The following is a 20,847-nucleotide window of genomic DNA, read 5'->3' on the forward strand; positions in this document are numbered from 1 at the left end:
ATCTGGAAGATATATTCCTCAAACCATCGTACAAGAGAAGGTGATGCTAGTCCTTCATGAATCGCTCAAAACCTATTCAAGTGTACAGTTTCCTTTTATTGCATCTTGAAATAAATATTTCTGAATTCTGAATCAAACTGGGTTGTGTTTATTCATTTATTTTATAAGATAACTGAGACTTTAATCTATTTTGTAATATATGTGCTTTTAAACCAAGAACAATTTATTTATAGATGTATTACTGCTTAATAATGACTATTATTAAGGGAAAAGGCTTTATAATCATGAACTATTTACTAATGCTTAGCTAATGAGTGCAGTTATTATAAAGTGTTACCAATGCATTTACTAATGTTAACAAATTAGACATTATTTTACAGTGTTACCAAATCCTTAAATAAATTATTAGTGTTTTGTAATGATTTTAATGACCTATAAGCATTTGTGAAATAGTTTTGCTTGCATTGCAGCTTTATCTGTCAGTTGAAGAGTTTTACTGTTACATCCATGAGATTAATAAATGTCATGTCACGTCACAGGTTGTCATAGGTCAGTATCAAATGAGTTTGAAATTATTATTTGCAGCACAAATAAGGATTCTTAGGATGTTTTTAAATCCCTAAAACTGTCAGAAAAGGATAAGGCCTAAGAGATTTCTTAACCTGTAATGAAAAGAAAAAACACCACCATTAGCAACAACAAAAACAATAACAATTTAAAATACAGATTTTTTTTTTCTGATTATTAAAGGGATGATTAGGTCTCTCTCTCTCTCTCTCTCTCTCTCTCTCTCTCTCTGGCAGTGAGGTTTTAAATGATAAGGCAGTTAAAGGGTTAATCAGAATCATCAAGACTTTAAAATCACATTCACAGAACAATATATATAACTTTAGTGACACTTTACAATAATATTTCATTTCTAAACATTATGTTAACATGAACAATATTTATATAGCATTCATTCATGTCAGTTAATATTCCAAACTTAAACATTAAAACATTGTTTTATTGTGATTTTTTTTCCAAGCACATTTTACCAATTCCAAACCATATCAATCTTAATAACTACCATTATTTTTTATTTAATCATTTATGAGTGCTATACAATAGTCCAGGAAAGCTGGAAGAGAAAAACTCCTTATATTCATGTGTGCAGAATTATTGGGCATGTTTTCTTTTACAGATGAAATGCGCTAAAAAAGAGTTTTAACTCAAACTGTAAAGCCCATGAGAAATATCAAACACAAATTCAATACAGAAATGGATAAGTTAAGACTTGGCCATTGTACAAAAAATGCTGACTGGGTCATGAGGTCAGAAAAGAAGAAGAAAAAAACAGGTCAAGAAGAACTGACAAAAAGAATTGCAAAATAATTAGGAATTAATGTGAAGATTAATTTTTAGTCAATTCTGCAAGACAGACTTTCAGGAAAGGAGGTGGAATAAAAATGAACTCCTAAATCTTAATCCCGGATTCTGGAAGATATATTCCTCAAACCATTGAACAAGAGGAGGTGGTGCTGGTCCTTCACGAGTCACTCCAATCTGTTCATAAAGCCTATATATAAAGTCTTAATATATAGTATTTCACAATACTTCATGGTATTCTAATCAAATAATTTTTTTGAATCTTAGATCTCTCAGAACCTGACACAGAGTAATTCTGGAGACTCCAGGAAAGTGGCAGTTCTGTAAAATGTTGGCACTGGAGACTAAATGCTCCCTGATAGTTTCACACCTAATTCACTTAACACCCACACACATACACACACACACACACACACACATTACCCACAGTGACAGAGGGACAGAGTGACATCAGATGTATGATAGTTTTTTAATTTTCTATCATCCATATAGTGTTGTATAGTCATGAAACTATGCATATTTCCTCAGAATGACTTGTCTTCTATGTGTACATTTTTTTGAAGTGTTTAGAAGCTGCACTTTAAAAAAATAAAAGACATTTACTGGTTACTTTTTTACTGTTATTTCAATAAATCACCATGACAAAACCATTCAAGCTATCCAAAATTCATCCGCACCTGTTCTGTAAGATACATTCTTTAAACAGTGGTAAAAGAGGATGTGGGGCTGAACCTTCAAGAGTCACTCAAAACGTATCTGTCCATAAAGCCTATAAAGAATTATTTCTTAATATATAGTTCACAATACTTCAGCTTGTTATTCTAATTAAGTGAGGGTCATTTTATCAGTAAATACATAAAATTCATATTATTTTTCTTTGAAAGATTTCTATAAATGATTTAAATCATGCTCGTTTCTACAATAATTATTTAAAAGTTATCCTATAGCGCCATCTGGTGGCCATTATTGGTACTAATAATTGCAAGCTTGATTTATAAGTTATGATAGTTTTAATTTCATGCTGGCTCTTGAAAATGATAAAGCTATGAAACTTACTGTGCTTCCTTCAAATGATGACTTCTACGTATATAAAAAATTATGCAGATTTGGAATTAAAAATTTTAAAGATATCGTAAAATAACTATTGTATTTTTTTATGTTACTTTAATAAATCGCTATGGCCACACCATTTAAGGTATCCTAAACCCATTTGAAATTTAACATCTTCAGTATATTAGCATCATGTTGAAAAAGTTTGGTGTGAACTACTTATGTCTTCTCGGAGGAGTATGAATTCATTTTTACATGCTGATTTTATCATAAATCCACAATAACATATCTGAGTTCTGTATCAATCTGTGTTGTTGTTTGTTTATTTTTATTTTTTTTTATTTTTCATAGGAAGATAACTGACCCTTTACTCTCATTTTTAATAAATGTGCTTATAAACCAAGAACAAGCTATTTATAGCTGTATTTATAAACTGCTTACTACTAATTATTAATATTGGGACAAGGCTTTATAAAGCATAAACTGACTATTTACTAATGAGTGCAGTTATTATAAAGTGTTACCAATGCATTTACTAATGTTAACAAATTAGACATTATTTTACAGTGTTATTAAATCCTTTAATGACTTATAAGCATTTGTGAAAGAAGCTTAGTCTTGATCTGTGAACTGAACAGTTTTACTGTTACATCCATGAGATTTTAAAAATGTAGATACATGTCATGTCACAGGATGGAATAGGTCAGTATCAAATGAGTTGAAATTATTATTTGCAGCACAAATAAGTATTTTTAGAATTTTGTTTTTAATTCCTGAAACTGTCAGAAAAGGATAAGGCCTAAGAGATTTCTTAAGCTGTAATGAAACAGCAATGTTAGCAACAGCAACAAAAAATAACAATTTAAAATACATTTTTTTTCTGGTGATTAAAGAGATGATTAAGTCTCTCTCTCTCTGTTTCTCTCTCTCATTGTGTCTGCCACTCAGCTCATGCCCATCCCCCACTCACACACACACACTCACACACACACATGCACTCAGTCAGCACACATACATTGCTCAAACAGAGGGACAGAGTGAGTTGAGATGTCTGACAGTTTTTTAAATTTCTTTTAATCATACAGTGTTGTAAAGTCATGAAACTATGCATATGTCCTCAGAATGATTTGATCTCTGTATGAATTTTTTTTTTAAGTGTTTGGAAGCTGCAATTTAAAAATACAAGACAATTAATGATTCCCTTTTTACTGTCATTTCAAAAAATCACCACGACAAAACCGTTCAAGCTAACCAAAATCCGTTCGCAACTTAAGTTCCTCAATGTTTTTTCAACATGTAGACAAAGCTTGGTGAGTATAGTGAACATTTCCTGTGAGGAGTATGCATTAAATCAGAGCTCAATTTAAATATTCAAATCAAAATAGCCGACTTCCTGTTGGTCGTAGCTGATGACTGTGAATTAGAAAGTTGTCCGTCGTGAAAAGAACAATTTATGTACCAAGTTTGGTGTCTGTAGCTAAAACTAACCCCCCCACTTTTGACAAAAGGTGGCGCTATAGAGTGCCTCCTTCACGCCCTTTTAAAAGCTTTTGCCATTGTCTAGCTATCACTAATACTGATATGTGTTTTGAGTTTCATGTAAATCTGAGCTTGTTGTCTGCCTCAAACTCATCATAACAGAACATTGAAGTTTGACACGTTGCCATGGCAACGCCATATTAGATATCAATATCCCCACAACAGATTTACATCGGCCGTGTTTTGTCATTATTCTGATGAAGTTTTAAGTAAATAGAGTAAAAATAAGATGCTGAATTCAAAACATTTTGAAAATGACTCACTTCCTGCTGCCAGTTGGTGGCGCTATAACGTTGACTCTTAATAGTCACATATATACGATCGGTATCATACAACGAACAAACCAATGAAGTTTGATCAAATTCAGGAAATGTATGTGGATGTTATTAGACATTTCCTGTTTCTCATTTCTCGCCATAATTTCCACGCCTCGCTACGGGCAAACCGTTCGAGATATCAAAAATCCCCTCGCAATTATTCATCCCCAATGTCTTGAGATCATGTTCACCGAGTTTCGTGGCGAACGGGTTGAAAACCTCAGAGGAGTATTTCAAATTCCAGAGTATGCTTTTTTTAAACAGCCCTGAATAGCTGACTTCCTGTTGGGCGGAGCCTATGACATAAAGTGTGAAAGTTGTTAGGCTCAATGAGATCTATAAGTGTACTGAGTTTCATATAAATACATGCAAGTCTGTGTGAGCTATGGTTCAAGATTTCTGAAGGTGTTCCAGGGGGCGCTGTAGAGTTCCTGTGCCACGCCCGGGTCCCAGCCTCTGCGGCGTCCTGATGGCCGCAGATTCCAATGTGTGTGCCAATTTTCAAGAGTTTTTGAGCATGTTAAGGCCCCTAAAAACCCCCGGAAGGTTTAATAAAAAATAAAAAAAATAATAAGAATAATCCTTAGAAGAACAATAGGGCTCTTCGCCCCTTCGGGCTTGAGCCCTAATTAAAGCTGCAAGCAGCGATGAACGGGCCCTCGCACCCAGGCTCACAGCAATCGTGTGGCTTTAGTAAAAAGGTGAAGGTGAGAAATATGCATTTCAAATCGTTAATATAAGTGGAATATGTCAAAGTCATTTATATGTGCCAATTTTCCTGTTGCCAATAGGTGGCGCTATCATTATAATGGAATATTGGCCTTCAGATGTGTTCAGGCTAGGAGTCTTATCGAACATGTGAAGTTTGGGGAATATCGAACATTTCAAGCCTGAGTTACAACAACTTCTCTTGCTGTGGCGAGACATCAAATTTTGTCATGGCGCCATGGACACGCCCTTTAACAAAATCTAAAGATCTCCACAATTTAATATTGCAAAGACCTTTAGATTAGACTGACCAAAATAAAATGTTGATGTCATAAAATTTCTTGGAGTAGTTCTTTGCAGTGTAAAACATGACACTTCCTGTTGCCAGCAGGTGGCGCTATTACTATGTCTGAATATGGGCATGTAGATCTGTTAAGGGCAGAAGTCTTATCTAACATGTGAAGTTTGAGGCAGATTGGACATTGTATGTCTGAGTTATAGCAATTTCATTTTTCATGGCGAATCATCGAAATTCGCCAGGCCGCCACGGACACGCCCATTAATGAAAACTCAAAATCTTCGCAATTTAACATCGCAAAGGCCTTTAGATGAGGCATACCAAATTTGGCGTTTATCTGAATAAATCTCTAGGAGGAGTTCATTAAAATACAACGCATGGAAATGACAAAAATGACACAAAATTTGCTCATGAAATTAAAAATAACCAACTTCCTGTTGGGTTTAGAATTTTGGTCCAAGAGTCTTTTTTGTAGGTATTGGAGAGTTACATGTGTATACCAATTTTCATACATGTACATGAAACGTAGCTCGAGGCGCACACCGTTGAACGTGTATAGGTGGCGCTGTTGAGCCATTTTGCCACACCCACTTCTGAAACCCATATCATATGTAGATTTTCGCCGGTTCTGAGGTGTGTGCAAAGTTTCATGACTTTTTGAGTATGTTTAGGCCCTCAAAAATGCGATTCATTATAGAGAATAATAATAATAATAATAATAATTAAAGCTGCAAGCAGCGATGAACGGGCCCTCGCACCCGGGCTCACCGCCATCGTGTGGCTTTAGTAAAAAGGTGAACGTTGAGAAATATGCATTTAATGTCCTAAATATAAGTGGAATATATCAAAGTATATCCCATATATGTGCAAATCTTACCGTTGCCAGCAGGTGGCGCTATCATAATGGAATATTGGCCTTCAGATGTGTTCAGGCCAGGACTCTTATCAAACATGTGAAGTTTGGGGAAGATTGAACATTTTATGCTTGAGTTACAACAACTCCTCTTGCTGTGGCAAGACATCAAATTTTGTCATGGCGCCATGGAAACGCCCTTTAACAAAAACTCAAGATCTCCAAATGTTAACATTGCACAGGCCTTTAGATTAGACTGACCACAAAATATATGTTAATCTCAAAAAAATTATAGGAGTAGTTTGTCGCAGCATAAAACATGTCACTTCCTGTTGCCAATAGGTGGCGCTAGGACTATAACTGAATGTGGGCATGTAGATCTGTTAAGGGCAGAAGTTTTATCTAACATGTGAAGTTTGGGGCAGATTGGACATTGTATGACTGAGTTACAGCAACTTCCTTTTTCATGGCGAAACATCGAAATTTGTCAGGCCGCCATGGACACGCCCTTTAACGAAATCTAAAGATCTTCGCAATTTAACATCGCAAAGGGCTTAAGATTACACTGACCAGGTTTGGTGTTGATCTGAATAAATCTCTAGGAGGAGTTCGTTAAAGTACAACCCCTGAAAATGGCAAAAACAACGCCAATTTTGCAGAGAAAATTCTAAATAACCGACTTCCTGTTGGGATTCGGATTTCGTACCAAGAGACTTTTTTGTAGGTATTGGTGTGTTACATGTGTTTACCGATTTTTGTACATGTACGTGAAACATAGCTCGAGGCGCACTCTGTTGAAAATGTATAGGTGGCGCTATCGAGCCATTTTGCCACACCTGATGGAATTTTGGCCTTCAGATGTGTTCAGGCCAGGACTCTTATCACACATGTGAAGTTTGGGGAAGATCGGACATTTTATGCCTGAGTTATAACATCTTTTATTCCCATGGCGAGACATCGAACTTCGTGACGGCGCCATGGACACGCCTTTTAACGAAAACTCAAGATCTTCAAAACTTAACATCGCACAGGCCTTTAGATTAGACTGACCACAAAAAATACATTGATGTCATAAAGTTTCTAGGAGTAGTTCATCGCAGTGTAAAATATGTCACTTCCTGTTGCCAATAGGTGGCGCTATGACTATAACTGAATATGGGCATGTCAATCTGTTCAGGTCAGGAGACTCATCAAACATGTGAAGTTTGGGGCAGATTGGTCATTGTATGTCTGAGTTATAGCAACTTCCTGTTTCATGGTGAATCATCGAAATTCGCCAGGCCGCCACGGACACGACCATTAACGAAAACTCAAAAGCTTCGCAATTTAACATCGCAAAGGCCTTTAGATTAGGCATACCAAACTTGGTGTTGATCTGAATAAGTCTCTAGGAGGAGTTCGTTAAAATACAACGCATGGAAATGGCAAAAATGACACAAAATTTGCTCATAATATTAAAAATAACCGACTTCCTGTTGGGTTTAGAATTTTGCTCTAAGAGACTTTTTTGTAGGTACTGGAGAGTTACACATGTGTACCGATTTTCATACATGTACGTGAAACATAGCTCGAGGCGCACACCGTTGAACGTGTATAGGTGGCGCTGTCGAGCCATTTTGCCACACCCACTTCTGAAACCCATATCAGATGTAAATTTTCGCCAGTTCTGAGGTGTGTGCAAAGTTTCATGACTTTTTGAGTATGTTTAGGCCCTCAAAAATGCGATTCATTTTGGAGAAGTATAATAATAATAATAAATATAGCTGCAAGCAGCAATGGCGGGCTCAAGCCGTCAGTGCAACGCCACCCCGGTGGCATCGGGAAAACTGTGCCCAGCGGGCATAAGCATTTACAGTAACCCTCTGGCAATCAAGTTTTAAGGGATACGGCAGTTAAAGGGTTAATCCGACCCATCTACACTTTGAAATCACATACACAGAACAATATATATAACTTTAGTAACACTTTATTTTAATATATACAAAAAATGTATAAGGTGTGCATTGTAGCTGACACCTAAATTAACACATTAAAATTGTTTTATGACTGCAAGTCTTTCTCCTCAAATGCTATTGAGCTTCAAATTTGCTTTTGAGTCCATGTGAAAAAGTAGCATAATTTACATATGACTTACAGTTTGTTTTAATAAACATCAAACATTTAATTTTATTGTGCATTATAGCTGTCACGTAGATGAACAATTACAGTTGTTTTTATGACTGTAAGTCATACTCTTCAAATGCTACTGATGTTAGAAAAGTGTATAACAAGATCACATATAACTTTAGAGACGGTCCCTAAATTTGAGACTCTCTAATGTCCAATGTCAAGCAAAATTTATGCCTGTTTTTTTTTTTTTTTTTTTTTTTTTTTTACTTTCTCTAATTTTCTTTTCTCTGTGCCTGATTGCTTATGTCCTATACCCGGGCTGATGTCCATCCAAAATTCAAAAATTGAGCCGCAAACATGAGGTGCGAGTGATCGCGAGCGCGGATGGGAGAATGGTGAATGTTTTTTTTTTTTTTAGCAACTGGGATGGTGTCCCCTCTGGAAGTTGGTGCCCTATGAAGACTGCATACTCTGCATATAGGGAGTAGCGGTACTATCTGGAAGATATATTCCTCAAACCGTCGTTCAAGAGGAGGGGATGCTAGTCCTTCAAGAATCACTCAAAATATTCCGTTCATAAAGCCAATATATAAATTCTTAATATATAGTATTCCACAGTACATCATGTTATTCTAATTAAGTCCTTTTTTTGGGGATCTTTTACATCTCTCAGAACCTGACACATTGTAATTCTGAGAGTCCAGGAAAGTTGCAGTTCTGGAAAATGGTGGCACTCTAGACTAAATGCTCCATTATAGTGTAACACCTAATTCTTAACTTTAATTCTTTTGCAATTTAGGTGTTTCTGTTCTTCTCCATCTGTTTTTTTTTCTTTCTGACCCTTCTGACCCAGTAAGCATTTTGCTGTCCAGTGGTCATGTCTTTACTTTGTAATTACTGTAGTGATCTAATTTTGAATATTTCTCATGAGGATCTAATAATTTTGTTTTTTTTTTTCAGTCTGAGTGAAATGTCTTTTTTGGCTCATTTTATCAGTAAAGGAAAAGTTCCTTCATAGTTATTTTTTTCTCTTCCAGTCTTCATGGTCAACTACGTGTATATCACACTCGTTGCCTTTTTTTAGTGCAGCTCAACCAATTCACATCCCATTCGTCAATATTTGTGATATCGCAAATCCCGGAAAATGCTTGTTGTAGTCCAAACAAATTTTTTGTTGTAGTTTTTAAAAATGATTTTTGTATAATTGTGCATGTTCAAATTTCATATATATATATATATATATATATATATATATATATATATATATATATATATATATATATATATATATATATATATATATATATAATTAAACATAACCACAGCACCACCAAGTGGACAAAACCTTTACCATCCCCAACGTGTCTCCTACTATATATATATATATCATATATCCCATGTCACAGGATGTCATAGGTCAGTATCAAATGAGTTTGAATTTATTATTTGCAGCACAAATAAGGTTTTTTAGGATTTTTAAAAATCCCTAAAACTGTCAGAAAAGGATAAGGCCTAAGATATTTCTATGTAAGTGGCTAAATGTATTTATGTTTTTATAATTATAATACATAAACTATGAAATTATACAAAATGTATAAAAAAGTAAATAAATAAATACGCACAGACATTTAAAAAAAGCAGCCAAGACGAATGAGTTTCCTTTTTTATATATATAGATTAAAATTGAAGACAGAAGCAGGTAAATGCGGTCACTTAATATTCAAACCGAGTAGATCCACTTCAGATTTATTTCTCAAAAGTTTATGTTCACGTGGCTGTTTTCGTTTATATTAGCCAAGCTATTATGTATTTTGAAATAATCTTGTCCGTGATGTGCTCGTTCGTACGACGAAAGGCAGAACCCTGCAGCTCGAGATATACGTTATTCTGCCAGTCGCGCTTTCAAATAGTCTTGCACACTTAAACGGGTCACAAACACCTGCATTTAGCTTGCTGTGTTATAATGGGTGTATTGTGTGCATTTATGGCAATATTTTATTTGAAAAAGCTCTTAAACAAGAACAAATTAGTTTGTTTTGAACTAGTGACACGTACACGCTGGTCGGAGGCGGTGATTTCAGATAGGCAGCCGCGAATATTTCGTTTTCACACAAACAGTTCAAAAACATCTGAATTTAGCTCTTGGTGTGTTCTAATTGGTGAATTGTGTGATATCGCTGCAATACTTTATTTTTAATAGCTATAAAACAAGAATAAACTCGTTTTTTCTGAGCTCATCATTCCACACGCTCCTGCTCAGAGCGGTGATTCATCTCTCTGGTGTTTCTCACGTATCACTGACCACACATCAATTATTAATGAGCCCTGACATGGTAATAATCATATATGTTGGTTTAGCTTGTCAGTGTGAATTAAATCCAAGTATTTATTTGTATTTTAACCGATTTAAAAGTGAAAATAAAAGAGAGTCTCCTCCCTTTTTTTTTGCGGGAATTGCACCTGTAGGGGCGCTATTTCTCTCAGACAATGGTAGTCTAAGCACACACACTCAAACAGGGGGATAGAGTGAGATCAGATGTCTGACAGTTTTTTAATTTTCTGTTATCCATACAGTGTTGTAAAGTCATGAAACTATGCATATTTCCTCAGAATGACTTTTTTTCTGTATGAAAAAAGGTTTTGAAGTGTTTGGAATTTAAAAATGCAGGAAAATTAATAATTCCATTTTTACTGTCATTTAAAAAAATCACCACCACTAAACCATCCAAGCTATCCAAAACCCATTCACAATTTAAGTTCCTCAATGTTTTTTCAACATGTAGACAAAGTTTGGTGTGTATAGTGTTACTCTCCTTCATTCACAGCTAAATGTAAAAAAAATCCACATTCAAATCAAAATAGCCGACTTCCTGTTGGTCGTAGCTGATGACTGTGAATTAGAAAGTTGTCCGTCTTAAAAAGAACAATTTTTGTACTGAGTTTGGTGTTTGTAGCTAAAACTAACCCCCCCACTTTTGACAAAAGGTGGCGCTATAGAGTGCCTCTTCCACACCCTCTTATGAACTTTTGCCAGTGTCTAGCTGTCACTAATACTGATATGTGTTCTGAGTTTGATGAAATTCTAAGCATGTTATATGCCTCAAAATCACCTGAGAAGTATTCCAGTTTGACATGTTGCCACGCCAACAATATTTTTAGATATCAGTATCCCCCCAGCAGATTTATATCGGCTGTGTTTTAACATTATTCTGATGAAGTTTGAAGCAAATCGAGTAAAAATAAGATGCTGAATTCCAAGCATTTTGAAAATGACACACTTCCTGCTGCCAGTTGGTGGCGCTATAACTTTGACTCCTAATAGTCACATATATGTGATCGACATCATACAATGAATAATCTGATGAAGTTTGATTGAAATCAGGAAATGTATGTGGATGGTATTAGACACTTCCTGTTTCTCAATTCTCGCCATAATTTCAACGCCTCGCCACGAGCAAACCGTTCGAGATATCAAAAATCCCCTGGCAATTTTTCATCCCCAATGTCTTGAGATCATGTTGACCGAGTTTGGTGGTAAACGAGTAAAAAACCTATGACAAGTATATCAAATTCCAGAGCATGCGCTTTTTACATAACTCTAAATAGCTGACTTCCTGTTGGGCGGAGCCCAATGACATGCAATACGAAAATTGTTTGGCACAATGAGATCTATATGTGTACTGAGTTTCATATGAATATGTGCAAGTATGTGTGAGCTATACATCAACATTTATGACTGTGTTCCAGGGGGCGCCGTAGAGCCCCTGTGCCACGCCCGGGTCCCAGCCTCTGCAGGCTCCTAAAGGGCACAGATTCCAAAGTGTGTGCAAATTTTCAAGAGTTTTTGAGTATGTTAGGGACCCCAAAAGCCCCCACAACTTTGACCAAAAATATGAATAATAAACCCTAAATAGCCAACTTCCTGTTGGGCGGAGCCTATGACATGCAGTACGAAAGTTGTTTGGTTTAATGAGATCTACATGTGTACCGAGTTTCATGTGTCTACGTGCAAGTATGTGTGATATATGGCCCTCAGTATTCCAGGGGGCGCTGTAGAGCCCCTGTGCCACGCCCGTGTATCAGTCTCTGCCCGACCCTAATGGCCGCAGGTTCCAATCTGTGTGCCAATTTTCAAGAGTTTTCGAGCATGTTAAGGACCCCAAAAGCCCCCGTAACGTTAGAAAAAAATAATAATAATAATAATAATAAAAAATAATCCTAAGGAAAACAATAGGGCTCTCGCCCTCCAGGCTTGAGCCCTAATAATAATAATAAACGGAGCAATTCCAAGAGGGTCCTCACACCATCGGTGCTCGGGCCCTAATAATAATAATAATAAACGGAGCAATTCCAAGAGGGTCCTCACACCATCGGTGCTCGGGCCCTAATAATAATTAAAGCTGCAAGCAGCGATGAACGGGCCCTCGCACCCGGGCTCACCGGCAGCGAGTGGCTTTAGTTAATAGGTGAACGGTGAGAAATATGCGTTTAAACTCATAAATATAAGTAGAATATATCAATGTTTATTCCATATATGTGCCAATCTTCCTGTTGCCAGCAGGTGGCGCTATCATAATAGTGGAATATTGGCCTTCAGATGTGTTCAGGGCAGGACTTTTGTCGAACATGTGAGGTTTGGGGAGGATTGGACATTTTATGCCTGAGTTACAACAACATCCTATTTCATGGCGAAACATGGAAATTTGTCAGGCCGCCATGGACACGCCCTTTAACGAAACCTCAAGATCTTCGCAATTTAAGATCGCAAAAGGCTTTAGATTACACTGACCAAGTTTGGTGTTGATCTGAATAAATCTCTAGGAGGAGTTCGTTAAAGTACAACCCCTGAAAATGGCCAAAACAACACCAATTTTGAAGGGAAAATTCTAAATAACCGACTTCCTGTTGGGATTCGGATTTCGTACCAAGAGACTTTTTCGTAGATATTGGTGTGTTACATGTGTGTACCGATTTTTGTACATGTACGTGAAACATAGCTCGAGGCGCACTCCGTTGAAAGTGTATAGGTGGCGCCATCGAGCCATTTTGCCACACCCTATGGAATATTGGCCTTCAGATGTGTTCAGTCCAGGACTCTTATCACACATGTGAAGTTTGGGCAAGATCGGACATTTTATGCCTGAGTTATAACATCTTTTATTCCCATGGCGAGACATCGAACTTCGTCACAGCGCCATGGACACGCCTTTTACCGAAAACTCAAGATCTTCACAACTTAACATCGCACAGGCCTTTAGATTAGACTGACCACAAAAAAGACATTGATGTTGTAAAATTTCTAGGAGTAGTTCGTCGCAGTGTAAAATATGTCACTTCCTGTTGCCAATAGGTGGCGCTATGACTATAACTGAATATGGGCATGTCAATATGTTCAGGGTCAGAGTCTTATCAAACATGTGTAGTTTGGGGCAGATTGGACATTGTATGTCTGAGTTATACAAACTTAATTTTTCATGGCGAATCATCGAAATTCGCCAGGCCGCCACGGACACGCCCTTCAACGAAAACTCAAGATCTTCGCAATTTAACATCGCAAAGGCCTTTAGATTAAGCATACCAAATTTGGTGTTGATCTGAATTAATCTCTAGGAGGAGTTTGTTAAAATACAACGCATGGAAATGGCAAAAATGACAAAATATTCGCTCATAAAATAAAAAATATCTGACTTCCTGTTGGGTTTAGAATTTTGCTCCAAGAGTCTTTTTTGTAGGTCTTGGCGTGTTACATGTGTGTACCCATTTTCATATATGTGCGTGAAACGTAGCTCGAGGCGCACACCGCTGAACGTGTATAGGTGGCGCTATCGAGCCATTTTGCCACGCCCACTTCTGAAACCCATATCAGACGTAAATTTTTGCCAGTTCGGAGGTGTGTGCAAATTTTCCTGACTTTTTGAGTATGTTTAGGCCTTCAAAAATGCGATTCATTGGGGAGAAGAATAATAATAATAATAATTAAAGCTGCAAGCAGCGATGAACGGGCCCTCGCACACGGGCTCACCGCCATCATGTGGCTTTAGTTAAAAGGTGAACGTTGAGAAATATGCATTTAAACTCATAAACATAAGTGCAATATATCAAAGTTTATTCCATATGTGTGCCAATCTTCCTGTTACCAGCAGGTGGCGCTATCTTTATAATGGAATATTGGCCTTCAGATGTGTTCAAGCCAGGACCCTTATCACACATGTGAAGTTTGGGCAAGATCGGACATTTTATGCCTGAGTTATAACATCTTTTATTCCCATGGCGAGACATCGAACTTCGTCATGGCGTCATGGACACGCCTTTTAACAAAAACTCAAGATCTTCACAACTAAACATCACACAGGTCTTTAGATTAGACTGACCACAAAAAAGACATTAATGTCATAAAATTTCTAGGAGTAGTTTGTCACAGTGTAAAATATGTAACTTCCTGTTGCCAATAGGTGGCGCTATGACTATAACTGAATATTGGCATGTAGATCTGTTCAGGTCAAGAGTCTTATCAAACATGTGAAGTTTGGGGCAGATTGGACATTGTATGTCTGAGTTATGGCACCATCATTTTTCATGGTGAATCATCGAAATTTGTCAGGCCGCCATGGACACGCCCTTTAACAAAACCTCAATTCCTTCGCAATTTAACATCACAAAGGGCTTTAGATTACACTGACCAAGTTTGGTGTTGATCTGAATAAATCTCTAGGAGGAGTTCATTAAAATACAACCCCTGAAAATGACAAAAACAACACCAATTTTGCAGGGGAAATTAAAAATAACCGACTTCCTGTTGGGATTCGGATTTCATACCAAGAGACTTTTTTGTAGCTATTGGTGTGTTACATATGTGTACCGATTTTCATACATGTACATGACATGTAGCTCGAGGCGCACTCCATTGAAAATGTATAGGTGGCGCTATCGAGCCATTTTGCCACACCGAATGGAATATTAGCCTCCAGATGTGTGCAGGTCAGTACTCTTATCAAACATGTGAAGTTTGGGCAAGATCTGATATTTTATGCCTGAGTTACAACAACTTCTACTCCCATGGCGAGACATCGAACTTTGACATGACGCCATGGACACGCCCTTTAACGAAAATTCAAGATCTTCACAATTTAACATCGTACAGTCCTTTAGATTAGACTGACCACAAAAAAGACATTGATGTCATAAAATTTCTAGGAGTAGTTCTTCGCAGCGTAAAATATGACACTTCCTGTTGCCAATATGTGGCGCTATGAATATAACTTAATATGGGCATGTCAATCTATTCAGTTTCAGAGTCTTATCAACCATGTGAAGTTTGGGGCAGATTGGACATTGTATGTCTGAGTTATAGCAACTTCATTTTTCATGGCGAATCATCGAAATTCGCCAGGCCGCCACTGACACGCCCTTCAACAAAAACTCAAAATCTTCGCAATTTAACATCGCAAAGTCCTTTAGATTAGGCATACCAAACTTGGTGTTGATCTGAATAAGTCTCTAGGAGGAGTTCGTTAAAATACAACGCATGGAAATGGCAAAAATGACACAAAATTTGCTCATAAGATTAAAAATAACCGACTTCCTGTTGGGTTTAGAATTTTGCTCTAAGAGACTTTTTTGTAGGTACTGGAGAGTTACACATGTGTACCGATTTTCATACATGTACGTGAAACATAGCTCGAGGCGCACACCGTTGAACGTGTATAGGTGGCGCTGTCGAGCCATTTTGCCACACCCACTTCTGAAACTCATATCAGATGTAAATTTTCGCCAGTTCTGAGGTGTGTGCAAAGTTTCATGACTTTTTGAGTATGTTTAAGCCCTCAAAAATGCTATTCATTTTGGAGAAGTATAATAATAATAATAATTAAAGCTGCAAGCAGCGATGAACGGGCCCTCGCACCCGGGCTCACCGGCAGTGAGTGGCCTTAGTAAATTGGTGAACGGTGAGAAATATGCATTCAAACTCATAAATATAAGTGGAAAATATCAACATTTATTCCACATGTGCCAATCTTCCTGGTGCCAGCAGGTGGTGCTATCATTATAATGGAATATGGCCCTTCAAATGTGTTCCGGGCAGGACTCCCATCGAACATGTGAAGTTTGGGGAAGATCGAACAAATTATGCCTGAGTTACAACAACTTCTCTTGCTGTGGCGAGACATCAAAATTTGTCATGGCGCCATGGACACGCCCTTTAACAAAAACTCAAGATCTCCACAAGTTAAAATTGCACAGGCCTTTAGATTAGACTGAATACAAAAAATACTTTAATCTAAAAAAAATTCTAGGAGTAGTTTGTCGCAGCCTAAAACATGTCACTTCCTGTTGCCAGCAGGTGGCGCTATGACTATCACTGAAAATGGGCATGTAGATCTGTTAAGGGCAGAAGTCTTATCTAACATGTGAAGTTTGGGGCAGATTGGACATTGTATGTCTGAGTTACAGCAACTTCCTTTTTCATGGCGAAACATCGAAATTTGGCAGGCCACCATGGACACGCCCTTTAACGAAACCTCAAGATCTTCGCAATTTAACATCACAAAGGCCTTTAGATTACACTGACCAAGTTTGGTGTTGATCTGAATAAATCTCTAGGAGGAGTTCGTTAAAGTACAACCCCTGAAAATGGCAAAAACAACGCCAATTTTGCAGAGAAAATTCTAAATAACCGACTTCCTGTTGGGATTCGGATTTCGTACCAAGATACTTTTTTGTAGGTATTGGTGTGTTACATGTGTGTACCGATTTTTGTACATGTACGTGAAACATAGCTCGAGGCACACTCCGTTGAAAGTGTATAGGTGGCGCTATAGAGCCATTTTGCCATACCCGATGGAATATTGGCCTTCAGATGTGTTCAGGCCAGGACTCTTATCACACATGTGAAGTTTGGGGAAGATCGGACATTTTATGCCTGAGTTATAACATCTTTTATTCCCATGGCGAGACATCGAACTTTGCCATGGCGCCGTGGACACGCCTTTTAACGAAAACTCAAGATCTTCACAACTGAACATCGCACAGGCCTTTAGATTAGACTGACCACAAAAAAGACATTGATGTCATAAAATTTCTAGGAGTAGTTCGTCGCAGCGTAAAATATGTCACTTCCTGTTGCCAATAGGTGGCGCTATGACTATAACTGAATATGGGCATTTCAATTTGTTCAAGTTCGGAGTCTCATCAAACATGTGAAGTTTGGGGGAGATTGGACATTGTATGTGTGAGTTATAGCAACTTCATTTTTCATGGCGAATCATCGAAATTCGCCAGGCCGCCACGGACACGCCCTTCAACGAAAACTCAAGATCTTCGCAATTTAACATCGCAAAGGCCTTTAGATTAGGCATACCAAATTTGGTGTTGATTTGAAGAACTCTCTAGGAGGAGTTCGTTAAAATACAACACATGGAAATGACCAAAATTACACAAAATATGCTCATAATATTAAAAATAACCGACTTCCTGCTGGGTTTAGAATTTCGCTCCAAGAGTCTTTTTTGTAGGTATTGGTGTGTTACATATGTGTGCCGATTTTCTTGCATGTACGTGAAACATAGCTGGAAGGCTGATGATTTTCTTAGTATAGGTGGCGCTGTCGAGCCATTTTGCCACACCCTCTTCTGAATCCTATATCAGACGAAAATTTTTACCAGGTTTGACGCGTGTGCAAAGTTTCATGACTTTTTGAGCATGTTAAAGCCCTCAAAAATGCGATTCATTCGGGAGAAGAAGAAGAAGAAGAAGAAGAATAATAATAATAAAAAACAAAGCAGATACAAGAGGGTCCTCGCACCTCGGTGCTCGGGCCCTAATTAAAGCTGCAAGCAGCGATGAACGGGCCCTCGCACCCGGGCTCACCGGCAGTGAGTGGCCTTAGTAAATTGGTGAACGGTGAGAAATATGCATTCAAACTCATAAATATAAGTGGAAAATATCAACATTTATTCCACATGTGCCAATCTTCCTGGTGCCAGCAGGTGGTGCTATCATTATAATGGAATATGGCCCTTCAAATGTGTTCCGGGCAGGACTCCCATCGAACATGTGAAGTTTGGGGAAGATCGAACAAATTATGCCTGAGTTACAACAACTTCTCTTGCTGTGGCGAGACATCAAAATTTGTCATGGCGCCATGGACACGCCCTTTAACAAAAACTCAAGATCTCCACAAGTTAAAATTGCACAGGCCTTTAGATTAGACTGAATACAAAAAATACTTTAATCTCAAAAAAATTCTAGGAGTAGTTTGTCGCAGCCTAAAACATGTCACTTCCTGTTGCCAGCAGGTGGCGCTATGACTATCACTGAAAATGGGCATGTAGATCTGTTAAGGGCAGAAGTCTTATCTAACATGTGAAGTTTGGGGCAGATTGGACATTGTATGTCTGAGTTACAGCAACTTCCTTTTTCATGGCGAAACATCGAAATTTGGCAGGCCACCATGGACACGCCCTTTAACGAAACCTCAAGATCTTCGCAATTTAACATCACAAAGGCCTTTAGATTACACTGACCAAGTTTGGTGTTGATCTGAATAAATCTCTAGGAGGAGTTCGTTAAAGTACAACCCCTGAAAATGGCAAAAACAACGCCAATTTTGCAGAGAAAATTCTAAATAACCAACTTCCTGTTGGGATTCGGATTTCGTACCAAGATACTTTTTTGTAGGTATTGGTGTGTTACATGTGTGTACCGATTTTTGTACATGTACGTGAAACATAGCTCGAGGCACACTCCGTTGAAAGTGTATAGGTGGCGCTATAGAGCCATTTTGCCATACCCGATGGAATATTGGCCTTCAGATGTGTTCAGGCCAGGACTCTTATCACACATGTGAAGTTTGGGGAAGATCGGACATTTTATGCCTGAGTTATAACATCTTTTATTCCCATGGCGAGACATCGAACTTTGCCATGGCGCCGTGGACACGCCTTTTAACGAAAACTCAAGATCTTCACAACTGAACATCGCACAGGCCTTTAGATTAGACTGACCACAAAAAAGACATTGATGTCAAAAAATTTCTAGGAGTAGTTCATCACAGCGTAAAATATGTAACTTCCTGTTGCCAATAGGTGGCGCTATGACTATAACTGAATATGGGCATGTCAATCTGTTCAGGTTTGGAGTCACATCAAACATGTGAAGTTTGGGGCTGATTGGACATTGTATGTCTGAGTTATAGCTACTTCATTTTTCATGGCGAATCATCAAAATTCGCCAGGCCGCCACGGACACGCCCTTCAACGAAAACTCAAGATCTTCGCAATTTAACATCTCAATGGCCTTTAGATTAGGCATACCAAATTTGGTGTTGATCTGAATTAATCTCTAGGAGGAGTTCGTTAAAATACAATGCATGGAAATGGCAAAAATGACAAAAAATTTGCTCATAATATTAAAAATAACCAACTTCCTGTTGGGTTTAGAATTTTGCTCCAAGAGTCTTTTTTGTAGGTCTTGGTGTCTTACATGTGTTTACCGATTTTCAGACATGTGCGTGAAACGTAGCTCGAGGCGCACACCGCTGAACATGTATAGGTGGCGCTGTCGAGCCATTTTGCCACGCCCACTTCTGAAACCCATATCAGACGTAAATTTTCACCAGTTCGGAGGTGTGTGCAAATTTTCCTGACTTTTTGAGTATGTTTAGGCCTTCAAAAACGCGATTCATTGGGGAGAAGAAAAATAATAATAATAATAATAAACAGAGCAGATACAATAGGGTCCTCACACCTTCGGTGCTCGGGCCCTAATAATTAAAGCTGCAAGCAGCGATGAACGGGCCCTCGCACCCGGGCTCACCGCCATCGTGTTGCTTTAGTAAAAAGGTGAACGTTGAGAAAAATGCATTTAATGTCCTAAATATAAGTGGAATATATCAAAGTATATCCCATATATGTGCCAATCTTACCCTTGCCAGCAGGTGGCGCTATCATTATAATGGAATATTGCCCTTCAGATGTGTTCAGGACAGGACTCTTATCGAACATGTGAAGTTTGGGGAAGATTGAACATTTTATGCTTGAGTTACAACAACTTCTCTTGCTGTGGCAAGACATCAAATTTTGTCATGGCGCCATGGAAACGGCCTTTAACAAAAACTCAAGATCTCCAAAAGTTAACATTGCACAGGCCTTTAGATTAGACTGACCACAAAATATATGTTAATCTCAAAAAAATTATAGGAGTAGTTTGTCGCAGCGTAAAACATGTCACTTCCTGTTGCCAATAGGTGGCGCTATGACTATAACTGAAAGTGGGCATGTAGATCTGTTAAGGGCAGAAGTTTTATCTAACATGTGAAGTTTGGGGCAGATTGGACATTGTATGTGTGAGTTACAGCAACTTCCTTTTTCATTGCGAAACATCGAAATTTGTCAGGCCGCCATGGACACGCCCTTTAACGAAATCTAAAGATCTTCGCAATTTAACATCGCAAAGGGCTTAAGATTACACTGACCAGGTTTGGTGTTGATCTGAATAAATCTCTAGGAGGAGTTCGTTAAAGTACAACCCCTGAAAATGGCAAAAACAACGCCAATATTGCAGAGAAAATTCTAAATAACCGACTTCCTGTTGGGATTCGGATTTCG

At 38.0% G+C, this 20,847-nt stretch overlaps 1 long non-coding RNA gene across 3 annotated transcripts in view; it reads left to right on the forward strand.

Moving 5' to 3' along the window:
• Positions 1–20,370, forward strand: part of LOC128011157 (uncharacterized) — a 128,143-nt gene extending 107,773 nt beyond the window's left edge. For all 3 annotated transcript variants that reach the window (XR_008182483.1, XR_008182482.1, XR_008182484.1), the window contains exon 3: positions 17,905–20,370. This is a non-coding gene — a long non-coding RNA (uncharacterized LOC128011157). The remainder of the gene's footprint in view (positions 1–17,904) is intronic.
• The last annotated feature ends 477 nt before the right edge of the window (positions 20,371–20,847 follow it).

Source organism: Carassius gibelio, chromosome B23 (assembly GCF_023724105.1).
Source record: "Carassius gibelio isolate Cgi1373 ecotype wild population from Czech Republic chromosome B23, carGib1.2-hapl.c, whole genome shotgun sequence".
Taxonomy (NCBI): Eukaryota; Metazoa; Chordata; class Actinopteri; order Cypriniformes; family Cyprinidae; genus Carassius; species Carassius gibelio.